Source organism: Protopterus annectens, chromosome 2.part1, assembly GCF_019279795.1.
Source record: "Protopterus annectens isolate FY-2018-M chromosome 2.part1, PAN1.0, whole genome shotgun sequence".
In the NCBI taxonomy this organism is placed as follows: domain Eukaryota; kingdom Metazoa; phylum Chordata; order Ceratodontiformes; family Protopteridae; genus Protopterus; species Protopterus annectens.
This window is the reverse complement of record NC_056729.1, coordinates 1,350,764,901-1,350,784,968: the sequence shown is the minus strand read 5'-3', so window position 1 is coordinate 1,350,784,968 and position 20,068 is coordinate 1,350,764,901. Positions and strand designations below refer to the sequence as shown.

At 40.7% G+C, this 20,068-nt stretch overlaps 1 protein-coding gene across 2 annotated transcripts in view; it reads right to left on the bottom strand.

Annotated features, from left to right (window-relative positions):
• Positions 1-20,068, bottom strand: part of AFAP1 (actin filament associated protein 1) — a 1,391,048-nt gene that overhangs the window by 60,780 nt on the left and 1,310,200 nt on the right. The gene's annotated exons all lie outside the window — the stretch shown is intronic.

Genomic DNA, 20,068 nt, shown 5'->3' with positions numbered 1-20,068 from the left:
ATTTTCTATTAAGATTGGCAGACTCTGCTGGGAAAAAGGTATTATGGCCAAACCATGTACCACTTTCTCCTTGATAAAGTTTTAGACCACGTTAATAATAATATATGGTCCCAAATTCACCATTAGGATTTCCCTACTTGCTCTGAATAAACAACATCCTAATGAGAGCTGTTTCCTGTTTCCACCACTCAACTAGTGAAAAAAAAAAAACAACTTCACACAGTGGTTTGTGTGATGCGAGCTGAAAGTACAGTACGAAGTCTGCTCAACTTACTTATGAATACAGGCTTTTTGTAAACGTTTCATACTTCATCTGAGCTCAAACATAGCAAGAAGCATTCCATAAGTACAGCGTTAGCTTCTCTCAAGTTATACAATTGGCATGCATTGTCACAAGACTGTATGATTTTTCAACATGTCATTTTTGCATTTTACTGTTATATCAGAATCCTGGCTATGTTACAAAACATGCATCACCACATTGTACATGCTGTCACTTCTAAGGGTTTAAGCCAATCCACATAATAGCGAAGGTTTAGAAGCACGGAATTCAAAACCTCGAATACCGGAGGTTTTGAATTCCGTGCTTCTAATGTTCCGCTATGGTCATGTATTCAGGTAAGTGTGTGTGTGTTAAGGGGTTTGGGTAGGGGCTGTGGTGTGTGTCAGTGTGTTTTGTTGCTGTGATGTGTGTGTGCGAAGAGAAAGTAGCTTGTTTGGTGGTGTTTTGTGTGTGTTTGTATGTAGTGTGACCTCGGAGTGAGAATATTTAAGTAGGGGGTGTGCATGAGGGCTTGCCCCCCTGCTTTCATGTAGTAGAGTGATTGTGTCTATTTGTGTGGTGGATGGTGTGTGTGTGTGTGTGTGTGTGTAGTAAAACCATGAAATTCAAAAGGTACAGTTGTGTACACTTACCATAAATGTAGATGTTTGAGTGTATTCACTGTTGCAGTCATTACATTTGGGTAATCTGCTGGCAGGTTGCCCTCAGTCGGCTGATTAACAAAGTCTTGGGTCCTGAGTCGGTTGCTGTCCCTTCTTCCATGATGTCAGGTCATCAGGGGTATAAAACATACAGCCGACGCCATTACATCAGTTTTTCTTGCCCCAGATGTCAGGTGCCCCCCAAATGGGGAGCAAATAAAATTAAAAACACAAAAAATATACCTCGAATACCAAAAGCAAATACACCAAATGGGCTTATAAGCATAGTGAAAGAAAGTATAGGTATAGTCAGAGAAAAATAGGGGGCTGCAGGGAGGGTAACCAGGACTGCAACAGTGAATACACTCGAACATCTACATTTATGGCAAGTGTACAAAACCATACTATGTTCTTCATGTTTCACTGTTGCAGTCATTACATTTGGGTAGATTCCCAAAGCTATGGTAGGGTGGAGGAAATGATACAGCATTAGGACCAGCTATAAGGCCCTGCAGGACAGCAGTGGTAAAGCCAGCTCTGGATTTAGAGAAGAAAGGTAAATGGTAATATTTGGTGAACGTATGAACTGAGCTCCAGGTAGCAGCTTCTAGAATGTCTCTGGTAGGAACACCTCTGAGAAAGGCTGTAGAAGTAGATGCAGCCCTGGTGGAATGAGATCTGATCCCCTGGGGGATAGTTTTACCATGGTGCATATAGCAGAAATTAATACAATGGCTTATCCATTTGGAAATAGTCTGCTTTGAAACAGCCTTTCCCTCTGCCCCTGCAGCAAATGCCACCAGTAGTTGTTTAGATTTTCTTTGAGATTTTGTCCTGATTAAGTAAAATTTAAGTTACCTGTGTACATCCAATGAACGCAGAATCCATTCTCCCTTGTTCTGTGGATTGGGAAAGAAAGTTGGCAAATGAATGGTCTGATTAAGAGCCACACTGGATACCACCTTAGGCATGAAGGATGGATTGGTCCTGAGAGACACCCTGTCCGCATGAAAAATGATGAAAGGCTTCACTGCCATAAGAGCCTGTAATTCAGAAATCCTTCTAGCTGAAGTGACTGCTAAAAGGAAAGCTGTTTTCCAGGATATAAATTTTAAGTCTGCAGTAGCAGCTGGCTCGAAAGGAGGGAGAGTGAGTTTTTCCAATACAAAATTGAGGTCCCAGGCAGGGGTTGGAGCTCTCCTGGGTGGTCTTAAGTTTTTGGCCCCTCTGAGATACTGCTTTAGCAGAGGATGAGAGAAGAGGGGAGGTTCTGTGTTGTAATGAGCTGAAATAGCTGAGGCATGGATGTTTATGGAAGAAAAGGACAGGCCCTTGTGAAGCATCTCAGTTAAGTAATGTAAAATCTGAGAAATATTGGGCACTGCTGTGCTTATCCCTTGTGATAGATTCCAGGCACAGAATCTTTTCCATTTGTCAGCATAAGATTTTCTAGTACTAGGCCTTCTTGTCTCCAAAATGACATCCAGCACAGGTTTGCTGAGGGATGCTAAGGGTGAATTTAGGTGATTAGCCACGCTGCAAGATTCAAAGTTTGGAGCTGAGTGTGCAGAACTTGGTTGTTCTGATGAGACAGTAAGTAAGGTGTCTGAGGCAGGTGCCATGGTGGCAGGTGTGACACATTGCGCAGGAGTGGGTACCAGTGTTGGCGAGGCCAGTCTGGAGCAATCAAAATCATTTTTGGTTTGTCCTGTTTGATTTTTAGTAGAACTTCAGAGAGCAGAGGCAGAGGGGGAAAAGCATAGACTGATAGGTTTTTCCAGCTGAAGGATAGAGCATCCACTTTCCAGGCTTTTTTGTGATGAGTTCTTGTGCAGAATTTGTTCAACTGATAGTTCTGGGGTGAGGCAAAAAGATCTATGTCTGGACTCCCCCATTTGCATGTCAACGTGTTGAAAATCCATGGTTCCAGTTTCCATTCGTGTGGGTCCATGAGATTTCTGTTAAATTTGTCTGCCAGAGTATTCAGCTTTCCTGGCAGGAATTGAGCTTGTAGCTGTATTTGATAGGTCAAGGCCGTGTTCCACAATGCCATGGCTAGTCTGCAAACGGGGTAAGAGTGTGTACCTCCTGCTTATTTATGTACCACATAACTATGGTGTTGTCTGTCTTTATCATTAATTGTCCTGGATGAAGGTAGTCCTTGAAGGCTGTCAGTGCATTCTGTAGAGCAAGCATTTCTTTTTGATTGATATGAAGGTGCATTTGATTTGGGCTCCATTTGCCCTGAATGCACTTCCCTGCCAGATAAGCCCACCAAGCATAGTCTGATGCATCTGTAATAAGGGTTTGGGTGGCAGGGGGTGGAGTGAAGGGCAGTCCCTTGTTTTGGTGGCAGGCCTCTGCCCACCATAGGAACTCTAGTTGCAGGCAAGGTATGATAGGAATCATTGTTTCCAGGCTGTGACAATGTTTGTTGACTCCATAAACTTTTTAAGTACCACTGAAGTTTCCTTATATGCAGTCTTGCATATGGAATTAGAAGAATACAGGAAACCATGAACCCCAAGGCTTGCAGAATTTGTCTTGCAGATAGCAGGGTTTTTGTGGCGACCTGTTTGAAGTAAGTTACCAAATGAATTTGCTTTTCTGGCGTAAGGTAAGCCATCTGAGCAGTTGTATTCAAGCTTGCACCCAGGAATGTAATTTTTTGAGTGAGTACCAGATGTGATTTCTTTTCATTTATAGTGTACCCTAGACAAGTTAGAACTCTTTTTACAAATGCCAGATGTTTTAGAAGAATGTCACTTTTTTCTGCCTGAATTAGACAATCGTCCAGGTATGGCTATATTTGAATATTTCTTTGCCTGCAAAATGCAATTACTGGAGCCAGACACTTTGTGAAGACCCTGGGCGCAGTAGATAAGCCAAAGGGCAGTGCAGAGAACTAGTAATGCAAATAGCCTGCTTTGAAGCGGAGGTATCTTCTGCAAGATTCCCTGATTTGGATATGCAGGTAAGCCTCTTTTAAGTCTACAGGTTACCAACCAGGCATCTTTGCCTACCATAGGAAGTAACTGTTGAAGAGTCAGCATCTTGAATTTTGAAATGTCCAGAAATGTGTTTAGAGTAGATAAGTCCAGAATTAGATGCCAAGAATTGTCTTTTCTGGGTACCAGGAAAAGACTTGAACAGAAACTTTGTCGCTTTTCCTCTTCTGGCACTGGTTGAATAGCCCCATGTTCATGAGGGCCAGTACTTGTTTCTGGGCCTCTGCCCACTGATTTGGGGGCAGGTCTGGCCATGGCAACGTGTGGAAATGAAATCTGTATCCCTGGGATACTATATTTAAAACCCATTTGTCCTGGGTTATAAGTTGTCAGTTTCTTGCATGAAGTGCCAGTTTTCCCCCCAAAGGGGCAGCTAAAAGGTAAGTGTTGGTAAGTGTAGAGGGAAGTCATTGAGGCTGCTTACCATAGGGAGGTGGCTTACTGTTTCCAGATTTGGAGGAGATGCACCCCATTGTTTTGTTCTAAAAGTCCCTTGTGACTGACACCTGGAGCCTTTGGAATGTCTGGGTTTGACTTGACTGGCTCTCGAAGGAACTGGATAGGACCAGTTCTTAGTAGGCCAGTGCCTACTAAATCTTGGAGGTTGCATTTGTACGAAATCTTTCACAGTTTGCATAGATTTAGCTTTATCTTCCAACTTTTTTTAAAATGTATTCAGCCTTATTACCAAAGAGATGGTCCTGTTGTAAAGGAGCATCCAACAATTTTGCTTTAACATGATCAGGCAGAGTTTGCTCTTTGAGACAAGCATGCCTTCTTAGCACAGACCCAGTTACAGCAGCCTTGCAAGAGGCCTCCAAAGAATCAAAACCACATTGCAAAGTGTGTTTTCCAACTTGTTCAGCTGAATGCAATAGGTCCTGTAAGTCCTTATTTTCCACACAGTCAGAAATTAACATCATTTTCTGTTTAAGCAGTCCCATGATATGCTGTTGATATTTAAGCATATGAAATTGACAGTTTAAAGCCCTGACTGCCAAGGTTGCAGAAGTGTAAACCTTCTTACCCCATCTATCCAGCGCCCTGGAATCTCTATCAGAAGGGGTAGGATTTTTAGCAGTAAAAGCCTTCATTCCCTTGGGACCCTGAGAAATGGTTTCAGGATCTGCAATAGGATTTGTGAAAAGGAATTTGTGGGAGTCAGGAACCCTGTAGTATCTGTCTGGCTTACAAGGAGCTGGAGGCAGAAAATCAGGAGCCATACTAGATTCTGAAAAAAACATCATCAACAATGTTTAGAACAGGAGGTATAGCTAAAGGCCTATGCTGAGGAAGAAGAAGAAAATCCCTAAGTCTCTTTTTAGATTCAGAGAAATCCTGACTTTCCCAGTGGAAATGTTCCCTTAAGGTATGTAAAATTTCCCCAAAAGAAAAATCCTCAGGGGGAGAAGCAGAAGGAATGGAATCGTCTGCATGAGAGTCCTCATAAGTAGGTACAACAAATCCTGTTCATTAGAAGAGTCAGAAGAAACAGAATCCAATTCATAAGATTCATAATCAATGTCTTGCCTAAGCCTCTTAGAAGGGGGGGGGGGTTTGACTACCTCTGATCAGAGTAATTAAATCTTCAGCCATTTTGATCATTTGTTTTTTAGACATAGGGGCCTGTACATATGGCCCAGGCGTCTGTTTTTTAGACATAGGTTTAGATTTTGGCCTTAATTTTGAAGATGGCATTGGTCTAATATACAAATCTGTAGGCCTGAAATCACCCTCAGAAGCCGGTGCCTGCTCAGTGGCTCCAGACACATCTAATGCAGGGACATCCGCAGGTTCCATAATTGAAGCATCTCGCGGCATACAAATGAGTCTCTTTAGAGGCCTGCGAATCAGAAGTAGCTGGTATCAGGGGCTGCGAAAGCGCCTCACTGAGTACCAGCGAACTGGCGACTGGCTTAGTAGAAGCGTCATTGATCATTTTGGACCTCAACGGCCTGTCTCTGTCTTTTTCTTTGCATTTTTTAGGTATTCGGGTAGTCGGATTGCTAACCGACGACATTTCTGGATAATTAAAGCATGAGCCAAAATATTTAGAAGCAAAAATATACCGATGTTTAATAGTGCGTTGATTAAATTTAGCACAAAACCGACAGCAATGTACATTGTGGTTAGGGCCTTAGCAAGGAATACAGTACAAATGAAAATCCTTATGAGGTATTTGCTTCCCACAAGTAATGCAATTATTAACTTTTGCTGACATCGGTAAGGAGCAAGAAAAAGTTTTCCCAACGGGGTACTTAACTTTTTAGTTGAAGACTTTGGTTCTGAAACTCGAAAACGAAAATTTCAGGAGTCAGCCGACCGGCACTTGCGAACTGCTTCAGCTTTGGGCACCGCACGGCAAGAAAGACTGATGTAATGGCGTCGGCTGCATGTTTTATACCCCTGACGACCTGACGTCATGGAAGGGACAGCAATCGACACAGGACCCAAGACTTTGCTAATCAGGCTGACTGAGGGCAACCTGCCAGCAGATTACCCAAATGTAATGACTGCAACAGTGAAACATGAAGAACATCTTCCAGTATTCGAAGTTTTGAATTTCGCGGTTTTTAGTTTTCGTTGTTTTGTGGATTCCACTTCTTGGGCTCGAGATGCTGAAATTCGAGATTTCAGTTTTTCGAGCTTCTGAAGTGAATCCATATATATATATATATATATATATATATATATATATATATATGGATCTAGGACAGTTGATCAAAAGACCAACTGTCCGAATCCAACCCTACCGAACACCGTTTACCGAAACTGCTTTCACCGAAAAAGCAGTTTTGGTAAATGGAAGGTAAAACACACACACACAAAAACAAAACACACACACACCATGTTTACACAGGGGGGCTCCGCCCCCACACCCCCTACTTTTATATTCTCACTCCGAGATCGCACTACAGTGGGGAAAAGGGGAAAAGGGAATATTCCCTTATCCCCACTTTAGTCCGATCTCACCCACTACCACTTCGCCCCGATTCCCTGTACTTTTATGAAAGTTTTGCAAAAACACTTTTTACGATAAAAAGTGCTTTCGCGAAACTGTGACAGCCCGTTTTACTTTCTGTGAAACTGTCTTTCGGTAGACTGCTCTAGACCTATATATATATATATATATATATATATATATAAAAATATATATATATATATATTACTCCCTCCTGATATTACTTCACTCCCCTCTTTAAATCAATTTAAAATTAAACTAAAAGGCTACCTGGGGTCTACATGCACCTGCCATTGTCTCAACCCTGGCTAGCTATCTCTCTGAATACACTGCTACCAGATCCTGGTTATCTGAGTAATCCTTATTATAATAATTTGCTGTTATCATGTATAATAATTAAGTATACTAACTAAATCATGCTTTTAATTACATATCATGTAATGACTAACTTCACCTTGCTTTAACTGCATATGTTTTTTGTAACTTCTTTTATGTTTTTTGTATTGTCTTGCTTGGAGCTTTTCTCCCCAGGCCTCCGCTGAAAATGGACATGTATCCAGTCGGACTACCCCGGTTAACAAATGTAAAATAAATAAAATAAAAAATATATATATATATATATATATATATATATACATATATATATATATATATAGATTTACACACATTTATATATGTATATATATTTTTTTTGTTTGTTTTTTTTTTTTTTGTTTTTCTTAACAAAAAATGTAAACAATAAAAGACAAAAGATTACTAGGATATTAAGACTATAAAATATGTTCAGTGTGCAAATATGTAAAAAAAGAGGAATGCCTTCAAAAAAGATAAATTCTCAATCTAGAAACCAGTCAATTTACTGACAGCAATCATTTATTTTACTGGTGCAACTTTCAGCAATTGCAAAGATTGCTATTTTTCCCAATGTTGTTTGATTGTGAACTTAATATACTATATATATATATGTATATATAAAAGTTGGGGGAGTGTCTCATCCAAATTGGGGTGCAGGGGGCTTGTCACTCTTCAAAAATGTTCATTTTCATCATTGAAAGCAGCTCTTAGAGAATGCAGTTGGACGGACTGACTGTCACTGGCAAATCCTTGGGATTTTCAACATTTTGGCAATGAACAAAAACACAAAGATACTGCTCTACATTCCTAATCATATATAAATAAGTTTCAAAGAAAATATGGCTGCAAGGTAACTTGAAAACATGCGCTGTTTAGCATGATGTTACTTACAAAATAAGTGATAGTTTTCATCGCGTGCCTTGAGATTTTTCTGCATGTGCAAGGTATGTGTAACAAAGAAGTGTGAAGAACTTGAAATAGATATTAATATAAAAATGTACTCACCATAATCCTTGGTGGAAAATCATGGATATTTAATTTAACTTATTAGTTCGCATCTACTTTTAGCCACGGTGGTGCAGAGGTTAGCGTTCCTTGGTGGGAAATTATGGATATTTAATTTAACTTATTAGTTTGCATCTACTTTTAGCCACGGTGGTGCAGAGGTTAGCGTTGCCGCCTCACAGCAAGAGGTTCTCCGGTTCGATTCTTGGTTGGGGTGCCTTCTGTGCGGAGTCTGCATGTCCTCCCTGTGGTCGTGTGGGTTTCCTCCGGGTGCTCCGGTTTCATCCCAAAGACATGCTGTAGGTGGATTGGACACTCCAAATTGGCCCTAGGTGTGAATGTGTGCGTGTGTGTGCCTTCTGTGGAAGGTTGGGCGCCGGGCTGGCACCTCGGCACAGTAAAACTCCACTGTCAATCATGAGTGGACAGGTGATCCGCTGTGGCGACCACTAACCGGGAAAAAGCCGAAAGAAGAAGAAGTAGTTTGCATCTACTTTTAATTTGCAAAGTAGGCAAGGAAGAAAATCATATATGATCTAACCACTTTTTTTTCTTTTGGCTAGGATCAAGTGAAGTGTAATCACATATTCTAAACAACATATCTCCACATTCTTAAATGTAGTAAACTGTTTCCAAAAATAAAATGCTTTGAATAAGCATGATATTTACAGGAATCCGCTAAATTATGTCAATAAAATCATACACACACACACACACACACACACACACACACAAACACACACCCACACACCCACACACACACACGAGGTATTCTATATGAGTGAACTACTTAATGTTGAAAGTAAAATACCAGCATTAAGAAATTCGAATGCACAGAATATCAAATCCCTAAACATGAAATGTACACAAGATCAAGAAATTTCCTCTCTGATCTTCACACCAACCCCCCCCCCCAATAACAGTATAGCAGGGTTACGGGAAGTTTTTTTAACGTAAGGTATAGGGTTATGTTTGGAGGAAGGGGCAGTGTTAGCATTAGGGTTAACACCCATTAATAAGGTGGACAGGGGCCACAACCATGGAAAAAAAAGAACACCACACACACAGTGAAGCAGTGCTAGAACACAAACACAGATATCAATCGATCTGGGGCTACAACATGATGGTGGCTATTGCAAATTAACATATGCTCTTCTAGACTCATTTCCCAAATAACTCCTATGACCAGAAAAGACACCACAACATACTTTCTATAGACATCTACACTTTTCTATCAATTGTGATTCAGTAATATATGTTTTTAGTCAAATGAGATTTCAGTCAAATTATTTCATACAGTTGTGTACACTTACCATAAATGTAGATGTTTGAGTGTATTCACTGTTGCAGTCATTACATTTGGGTAATCTGCTGGCAGGTTGCCCTCAGTCGGCTGATTAACAAAGTCTTGGGTCCTGAGTCGGTTGCTGTCCCTTCTTCCATGAGGTCAGGTCATCAGGGGTATAAAACATACAGCCGACGCCATTACATCAGTTTTTCTTGCCCCAGATGTCAGGTGCCCCCCAAATGGGGAGCAAATAAAATTAAAAACACAAAAAATATACCTCCAATACCAAAAGCAAATACACCAAATGGGCTTATAAGCATAGTGAAAGAAAGTATAGGTATAGTCAGAGAAACATAGGGGGCTGCAGGGAGGGTAACCAGGACTGCAACAGTGAATACACTCGAACATCTACATTTATGGCAAGTGTACAAAACCATACTATGTTCTTCATGTTTCACTGTTGCAGTCATTACATTTGGGTAGATTCCCAAAGCTATGGTAGGGTGGAGGAAATGATACAGCATTAGGACCAGCTATAAGGCCCTGCAGGACAGCAGTGGTAAAGCCAGCTCTGGATTTAGAGAAGAAAGGTAAATGGTAATATTTGGTGAATGTATGAACTGAGCTCCAGGTAGCAGCTTCTAGAATGTCTCTGGTAGGAACACCTCTGAGAAAGGCTGTAGAAGTAGATGCAGCCCTGGTGGAATGAGATCTGATCCCCTGGGGGATAGTTTTACCATGGTGCATATAGCAGAAATTAATACAATGGCTTATCCATTTGGAAATAGTCTGCTTTGAAACAGCCTTTCCCTCTGCCCCTGCAGCAAATGCCACCAGTAGTTGTTTAGATTTTCTTTGAGATTTTGAATTTAAGTTACCTGTGTACATCCAATGAATGCAGAATCCATTCTCCCTTGTTCTGTGGATTGGGAAAGAAAGTTGGCAAATGAATGGTCTGATTAAGAGCCACACTGGATACCACCTTAGGCATGAAGGATGGATTGGTCCTGAGAGACACCCTGTCCGCATAAAAAATGATGAAAGGCTTCACTGCCATAAGAGCCTGTAATTCAGAAATCATTCTAGCTGAAGTGACTGCTAAAAGGAAAGCTGTTTTCCAGGATATAAATTTTAAGTCTGCAGTAGCAGCTGGCTCGAAAGGAGGGAGAGTGAGTTTTTCCAATACAAAATTGAGGTCCCAGGCAGGGGTTGGAGCTCTCCTGGGTTGTCTTAAGTTTTTGGCCCCTCTGAGATACTGCTTTAGCAGAGGATGAGAGAAGAGGGGAGGTTCTGTGTTGTAATGAGCTGAAATACACCCACACACCCACACGAGGTATTCTATATGAGTGAACTACTTAATGTTGAAAGTAAAATACCAGCATTAAGAAATTCGAATGCACAGAATATCAAATCCCTAAACATCAAATGTACACAAGATCAAGAAATTTCCTCTCTGGTCTTCACACCAACCCCCCCCCCCCCAAAAACATTATAGCAGGGTTACGGGAAGTTTTTTTTATGTAAGATATAGGGTTATGCTTGGAGGAAGGGGCAGTGTTAGCATTAGGGTTAACACCCATTAATAAGGTGGACAGGGGCCACAACCATGGAAAAAAAGAACACCACACACACAGTGAAGCAGTGCTAGAACACAAACACAGATATCAATCGATCTGGGGCTACAACATGATGGTGGCTATTGCAAATTAACATATGCTCTTCTAGACTCATTTCCCAAATAACTCCTATGACCAGAAAAGACACCACAACATACTTTCTATAGACATCTACACTTTTCTATCAATTGTGATTCAGTAATATACGTTTTTAGTCAAATGAGTTTTCAGTCAAATTATTTCATTCAGTCAAATGAGCATTCAGTATATCTATATATATCTATATCTAGGCATATAAATATCTCTGTCATAACACACATACACACAGGCACACACACACAGACACAGAGACACAGAGACACACATACAGACACAGACACCAATTATTTTAATTATTTAAATACTTTTACCCTCCCATTGTATTCCAGACATCCAAAATACTGACTGTTCACCCCACCAAGCAGTCTTGTCTTGAGGTGACTGGCCTTACCACAAATGTGCCTTCAGAAACTGCCCCAGTCTCATCTCATCTTCTTACACGAGTGAGCAACGGGGTGTTCCTCTAAGTAAATAGCTAAGTTTGAATTACCCTTCTTCTGTCTTCTTGACTGCTTAGTGCACTGCATTGAAAGGTTAACCCTTTTTTCCATAATTCTTTTAAAATCTGCGTATTCTACTGTTGTACTACATAGGCCCCTCCTACAAATTCACATTCATTAGTACCAACTATTTCACAAGGAGCTAAGTATCATGTAGTCACAGCTTTCCTCATCATCTATTTCCAGCCTGATGGCTATAGGAAGACTGAAGTAATGTGAGAAATGACTCATGCCCACTGTCAGCTGCTCAATTCTTCATACCGACTATATAATTTGTGAGATGTGCAAGCATTTACATATATCACAGGCCAAACTCACTTCAAAGACTGTGGACTATACCCGTCCAGTTGTCAGTTATAACATCCACCTCACACATCCATGCCCAGCATGTCCTAGACAAACAAATACGTTTTTTATGCCCAGGTGCTTCAAATGTCCGGGCCCAAGCCACAAAGACTTACAAAATAAATATCTGGTATACAAGGCACTCAGTGTCACACTAACAGGCAAACAGCATACAAAGATAGTATAGAAAATAAAAGTACCAAAAGGGGTGACTCAGCTGACACGCCAAAGCCCTTAAGGTAGCAAGGTTGAGACAATACATTTGGTGATGTGTTAGTCAGACATGACTCCATAGTCAGTCAGACACACAGATGCACCATGCACTATGTTGAGCAAAGATAGAGAGATGGTTAGCTGCTTCTCAGGTGGCAGAATTTACAGTGTTACTAGAGTCCTCAAATTCCTTCAACGTAATTACACATATGATATGGTCAAGGCACACGTGGGGAGGGAATGAAGAGGCAAATGACAAAGCTCTCAGAATATGCATCTGAAATTGGGGTGAAACAATCCCTGAGCAGTATCTTACCATAACCAAGAATGATAGTTGACTTCAGTTATTGGATTAGTTAGATAAGTGGATCCACTACATATCAGCCTGGGAGAAGATGACTGACAATCTTGGTTGCTGCTTTACTAGGGATGACCTGTAATTACCTGCCTAGCTATCTAAAATCAAAACTATATAAAGATAGCACTGCTCAATGCTAGATGCCTAAACAATAAGTTGTACTCCTTACAGACCTACTTAATTCTTGAAAATATGTAAATCTATGTGGACATGGTTTCAGAACAGTGATAGGGCCACCAGCAGAGTTTCAGTGCTTATGACTTATTCAGACCCAAAGTGAAAAATTATGGTGTTATTGCATCCCTAAAAAGCTCTAAACCAACCAGTTCAGGTCCAAACTAGGGGTTCAAAAATATTCAACCTGTTTCTCACCAATATTTCCACACTATGCTCAATACCTACCATTATCATGCAACTGGTCAAATCTGACCACCATTTGGCAGCACTCAAGACGAAGATAAAATCTGACTTACCACAAAACCTTTGTCTTTAGAGACTACTTTAAGGTAAACCTAATCCAACTAATTGATAAAATGTAAACACTCTCTGCATCTCGATGGCCCCATCTTATATGCTGGCATATTTCTGTATAATTTCTGTGTCCACTTCAAAGCATGAATCAAGGGCTCTCTCCCCGTAAGACATAAATACAATGCCAAATTCAGGAATAAACCCCTACGGTGGTATCCTAGTATATAAAAGATATATTTCTATCTCTCTCTCTCTCTCTCTATATATATATATATATATATATATATATCTATCGATGGGTTCACTACAAAAGACCGAAAACCCACAAGACTGACGCCCGTAATCCCGAGACCAAATACCCGAAAGATGAGAAGACCGACGGACCACAAGCACGAAATTCAAAATCGTGAACGATCAACACACATACAGTACACACAGTGTCCCCCCAAACCCAAACAAATAATCCTACACTGCGTCCCCCACACCCCCCCACTTTAAAATTCTAACTCCAAGATCGCACAAACACACACACAAGGCAAACTCACACATTACAGTCCCTCTTACACACACACACACACACACACACACACACACACACACACACACACACACACACACACACACACCACAGTCACAACACACACTAACACACACTAAAGTCCCTCACAAACACACTTACACACATATACTTATCCGAACCACAACACCAGAAGTGCTAACTCAATATCCCTTCTGGTCTCGGTAATTTGGGCGTTGGGATTCTGAGCGTTCGGTATTTCGCAGGGGACCCATATATATATATATATATATATATATATATATCTACATACACACACAGACATCCACAATAAGAGAATGAAACTTATAACCTGTAAAAGCATTACCTAGAGATGAACTGAAAGAGATCAACACAGAACTCAAAAACAAAATCAAATCCTACAAAAGTAAGAATGAGTTCAGAGCTGCTACCTCTTGCTAAAACCTTCTTCACCTATGTCAAAAACCTTAGAGGAAATGTTTAGCAAAGTTCAGAGGTAATACATAACAACTAAACTTACTTGTCACCCGAGTACGTGGCCAACGTATCAGTGGACAAATTCAGCTCTAACTTTACTATCTCCCCCAAGTTTTCCCAACTTATTAGCACACCCACACCACTCCCTCTAATCACCTCCAACCAGGTCCTGAATGCTCTCCCTAAGGTCAAAGTCACTTGCTCCATGCTTCCTGTTGCCAGCAGTGCCCCCAGTGGACTGGTTCTAGGACAACTTTTCTTTGGTATTTACTTCTATGATGTCAAGGCTGAGATCAAGGGTCTATTGCTGAGCAAGTGGTGGGTAGAAGGGTTATGATTAAGGTGTACTGTAGCATGGGAGAGAGTGTGGACTCTGTCTGAGAGTTTTACTGGATATGATAAATTGTAGGAGTATAAAGGCAACTGAGTGGAAATGGAGGGAGGTAGGTAGAATTCTGGCTCAGCTCTTCATATTAGTGACAACAGAGATCAGTTGTGTCTTTCACAGAGGTGACTAGGAGACTTCCTTCTACTTCACTTGCCAACTTATGCAAATTTTGCTGTCCCCTAAAAAGCAAAATGTCAAAAACGCTGCACATCTTCAAAAATGTTCTCACAGTAGTAAAATGTCTGTCTTGTTTCTAATGCAAAGTTATTTTGTAGTATCTCTAACATATCCACTACACCCAGCAGTACTAGTTCCATGCAGTAACACTATTAATGTGACAGTGTAGTGGTCTAAGCTTGCTAGCACATAGGCTAGAATTGCCTTCCCGTAGAGCATGTTACCTTGTAATATCTTATAGAGTGTAAAGTCCTCAGGAAAAAAAAAAAACGCTACAGGCTCAGACTCCCTGCAAACACTGCTCTATGTAAGCATTAAAAGCATAGCAATCTATGGTATACCTGCTTATCTTCAGGCAATATTTTCCAACAATCAAGGATTAGACGCAATAACTGCCCTTCCATACCTGTTTGTAGTGGCCACCCAGAGCTATGGGGGGGGGGGGTCAGAATCATAGCAAACCCACACAAAGGGCCAGCACTGACACACTAGTACCTGTCTTCAGATTCTAAAACATGCAGAATCTGACAGCACCATGGAATGTAAGGAATCTATCCAGGTGTGTAAAACTCTGAATCAAAAAGTATACAAAATTCAAAACCCATCACAATTATTCTAGGACTGTCTGATGCCTTTTTATAAAACAGAAGTCACTGGTAGCTTGAAACCAAAATTAACTTCTTAAACTATACGTTTGTTTTACCTAAGAAAAGAAAAAAAAAGCACCTGCAACAAAATCAAACAAACTTTCTCAGAAATTCCAAGTAAGCAGTCTATATTTCAATTCCCCAAATATTCATCACCATGTTGTTGTATCTTTCGGCTTTTCCCGGTTAGGGGTCGCCATAGATTGGCAGTTGATTTTTACGTACGGAGTTGCCAGCCCTGACGCACAACCTTTAACGAAGGAACGCCCATTCACGCATGTCCCCACGCAAAAGATGATGTAGCTGAGTCGAACCGAACAGCGTCTCTTACTGTGTGAGGCGACAATGCTACCGCAACGCCACCACCGCAGAGAACTTCAAATTTGTAAGTAGCACAATTTTTAATGATGCAATAACTGTTAATATCACTAGATGGCGGAATGCTTTCACTTACTTCAAAATTATTTCCATTCAAAAGAATTTGAAGCCCTACAAAAAGATGCGTTTATTTTCTACCAGTGAATTAATTTTCCTAAACATTCCAACATCACAAAACCTCTGTTACTTCATCCATGCAATTTGCCATCTGCTAACTCTAAGTACAACATTCCTACCTGATCAAACTGTAATTTAGAATTATTTTTGTAACTTACAGTAGATAAGTCTCATCTTAATACTGTAGCCAAGTCCATTTCTTTTTTTAACCAAATATTTTTAATAAGCCATCACGATTAAATGTAATATCTAGAAAGTAAAAACCTTTAGGTTACTCTTGCAAGTGCTATTTCTGTGAAAAAGCAGCCCAAAATGACATGAACACTGCAGCTTACAAGTTACATTGTGGGGAGTGGTTCACTCCACAATACTACATACCTATGTGTCACCCATTTACCCTCATTCTCAATAGCATCAATTCTAAGCTCACTGCATCTTGAGAGAAAAGTGATTGATTTCCCCTATGCAGCATGACCATAATCTGAAGCTCATATACCAACTGTCATACCCCGAAACTAAGTTTGGCCTTGACTAAGTTACAGTTTAAAATCAAAATCCATACAGCATGTTTATATAGGTAGTCCAAAGCATCTAACACTTACAGTAATTACTGCTTATCTTAAAAATATCACTCAACTCTTATCCATAGAGCCAACTTTTCATTAAGACAAAATTGTCCCTCCATACAGATGTACAAATTCCACCATCATCCTATTACTGGTTTTACTTAAAGTGGTGTAAAACTAGAACTCCCTGCCACAGAAAATGCAAACTTGTTCAAACACGTCCAGGAGAAAGTATTCTTTTCATATCTGTAAAATTATATTCTGTTTTCTTCAAACAGCACTGGCTTATTTTCACGCTTGTTTCATTAAATGACATTGACAACTATCCCGTCTATTTCTGCATGCTATCAGCAATTTTTAATAGTAATGGCTTTTGATGTTGTTTCACATAAGCACAATGCATCAGTGACTATGACTGTGGCTCTCCTGAGGGCTTCAGTGTTTAGGAAGACAGAGTGAGAGAAATCTAGCTGTGCAAAGGAAGCTTGCATGACAATGACACCTATACAACTGCCATATTTTAATGATGTCATAACATGGAAGGCCAAATCAAGCTTTAAACACAAACAACTAGAAGCTATTTTATTGAGTCGTGTTGAAACAAAACACCACACACAAACACACAACAAAAAAGATGCTAAGTTGTGAAGTATAACAGACAAAAATGAGATAGTGTGGACTGTGGAAATTATGTGTGTGTGTGTGTGCGGGGGGGGGGGGGGGTACAACAGTACAGCGTACAGGGCCATTGTTGCATGCCATTTGAACCGTGACTTTGAGAAGTAACAGTTACGTTCATATTTTCAGCATTATGATGGGCACATTCAAGGTGGCCTTAAGCCTCTGCCAGGAGTGTGTCTTGTCCGTTCTCCTGTTTATGATTTTCATGGACAGGATATCAAGCCAAAGGCAATATCTGGGCAGCTTCTTGTCAGAAGATGTGATGGTTGCATCTTTGTTGTTTGCAGCTGATGTTGTCCGATAGGCCTCTGCTGACTGATTTTGACATCTAGCATGTACTGGATTAATTTGCTGCTGAGTGTTAAGCAGATGAGATGAAAGTGAGCAACTTCAAATTAGAGATAATGTCTTGCTTTCAGAATACAGTAAATTGTTCTGTGAAGGTGAGGGGTGAATAGATACTTCAAGTGGAGAAGTTTAGGTGTACATGTGGCTTGTTCACAAGTGAAACTAGAGCAGCTTGGGAGATTGACCATCCGATGGGTGCAGTGACAGAAGTATGCAGCTCTCTAATGCACTATGAAGGGAGCCAAGAGACTTTACTTCCTCATTCTTAGCTAAGATTATGAATTTGTGTAGCAGCTGAAAGGATAAGACTATAGATAGTAGTTGCATAAATAAAGTTACTTCACAAAACATCTCGGCTAACTCTCCATGACAAAGTGAGGAGTTCAGCAATCCAGGAGGATTTCTAAATGCAGCCACTGCTCCCTTACAAGGATTGAGGCCAACTAAGGTGGACTGGGTCTTTCCTGGACATGTTAATAAGTAGGCCCACCGGTTCTATATCATGAAATTGACATCTGAAAATGTCAACTCACATTTGTTCGACATGGAAATGTCGAACTACAACTTTCCCAAATAGCCAAATCACCGTTTTGTTATACCTGCCCTTTCCCCGACTGTAGTGCGGTCTCAGAGTTAGAATATTTAGTTAGGGGGGCAGCCCCCCATGGTAGGGGGTGTGGGGGCGAAGACCCCAGTTAAACATGTTTGTTTTTGTGTGGCGTTGGTTTTTGGCCAACCGATTTCTTTCTGTCGGAAAGAAATTGGTGATTTGGCCATTTGAGTATGTTAGAGTTCGACATTTTCGTGTTGAACAAATGTGAGTCAACATTGTCAAATGTCAATTTCGTAATATAGACCTGGCCCACCAAGGAGGGTCATTAAAGAATACCCACAATATATTGGAGTTTATATCAACTTGCCTGGAACACCTAGGAATCCCACAGGATGATTTAAAGGAAGATGCTGGAGCTAAGAAAATCGAATTTACCCTGCTACTCTTGTTACTTGTGTCATGTCACTTTGGGCGGCACAGTGGTGCAGAGGTTAACATTGTCACCTCACAGCAAGAGGTTCTCCGGTTCGATTCTCGGCTGGGGTGCCTTCTGTGTGGAGTTTGCATGTTCTCCCTGTGTTCGCGTGGGTTTCCTCCGGGTACTCCAGTTTCCTCCCACATTCCAAAGACATGCATCTGGAGCATTTCTCCCCGGGCCTCTGCTGAAAACAGGCTCTGTGGAACCTAGTCGGACATTCCCGGTCAACAAATGTTAAATAAAAATAAAAATACTACCATGAGACTTCGCCAGGACAAGTGACACAGAAAATGGATGGAATGTTAGATATTATCTCTCTAGAAATTAGACATATGTTCATAGGTAAGTACTAGGCTAGCTTACCTAGAAGGCCATTTTAAGCCTAGCCAATTTCTCCTTTTGTGCTTGAAATAACCCTGTCCCATTTGCTTATACACTGGCCTTATCCAACCCATAGTCACTAATTATATATTAGCCGTAATGGGAAGAACTGGAATCATACATAGATAATTTGAGAGGATCCATGCATGGAATAAAGCATTGAGGAGCTGCATCTGTCCATAAGTAGTGCAGGGGAAGTCCTTGGGTACATTTTCTGTTTATGATCCACAGATCTAAGCTGCACTTGAAAACAGACAGGGTTATACTTTGTTTTATGTAAATCGGAAGTCTGTCTACAGCAGTGGTCTGCAAAATATACCTGTCCCAAGTCATTCTGTTGATGTTGCAGAAGAGGTTTAGGTCCCTATACCAAGTATTTCTGATGCCATCTAACTTGCTGATATGCAATAAATCAATTAGCAATGGGTCAAAGGGTGACTTGAATGCCAGCACATGTAACCTCTTTGCAGTCAGTAGGATACCAAGTATGGTGGCAGGACTTTGATTTAGTCCAATTAGGGCATGTTGCTTAGGTCTTGTATCCTTTTAGTAAGATATTTCTTTTTGTTTTCCATTTGCTGCATGTGTCTGTACAGATACATGCCAAAGGAGGTAGTATATTCAATGACTGTACTAATGAAGGCTGAGTAAAGGGGAACTATGGCATTCCTAGATCTAGACACAATCCCTTTGTTTATAAGCTGTGCAAAACAGAAGGACTTTCTTATAACAATAAACACATATTGGTCAAATGTTATTGTCCACATAAGTTCCCAAATCCCAAAGAACTGGGTCAGCTCTTAGGAGCATATTGTCAATGTAGTTGTCCCCTGTGGTAGATGACTTCCCAAAGGATACAGTAATGCATTTTTTGGCATATAGTTTCAGACCATGATTCTGACACCAGTTATTTATTTGAGACAAGCACTGCTGCAGGACGGCTAAGTCATTTGTGGATTTGATGACTGCTCCTAGCTTGCAGTCATCTGCAAATTTAGTCAGCCAGAGTACTTTGGTATTGGCTTTTACTTCAGAAAAGTAGATGCCAACAGGAGAGGTCCCAGTACAGAACCCTGAGGGATTTCACTGGTGACTGGTCTCTTTCTGGAAGTAACTTCCCTCTTTTGATTATCTGCATCTTATCTGTGAGCCAGTTGTCAATCCAGTGGGTGACATAGGGGTTTATTCCCAGTTTA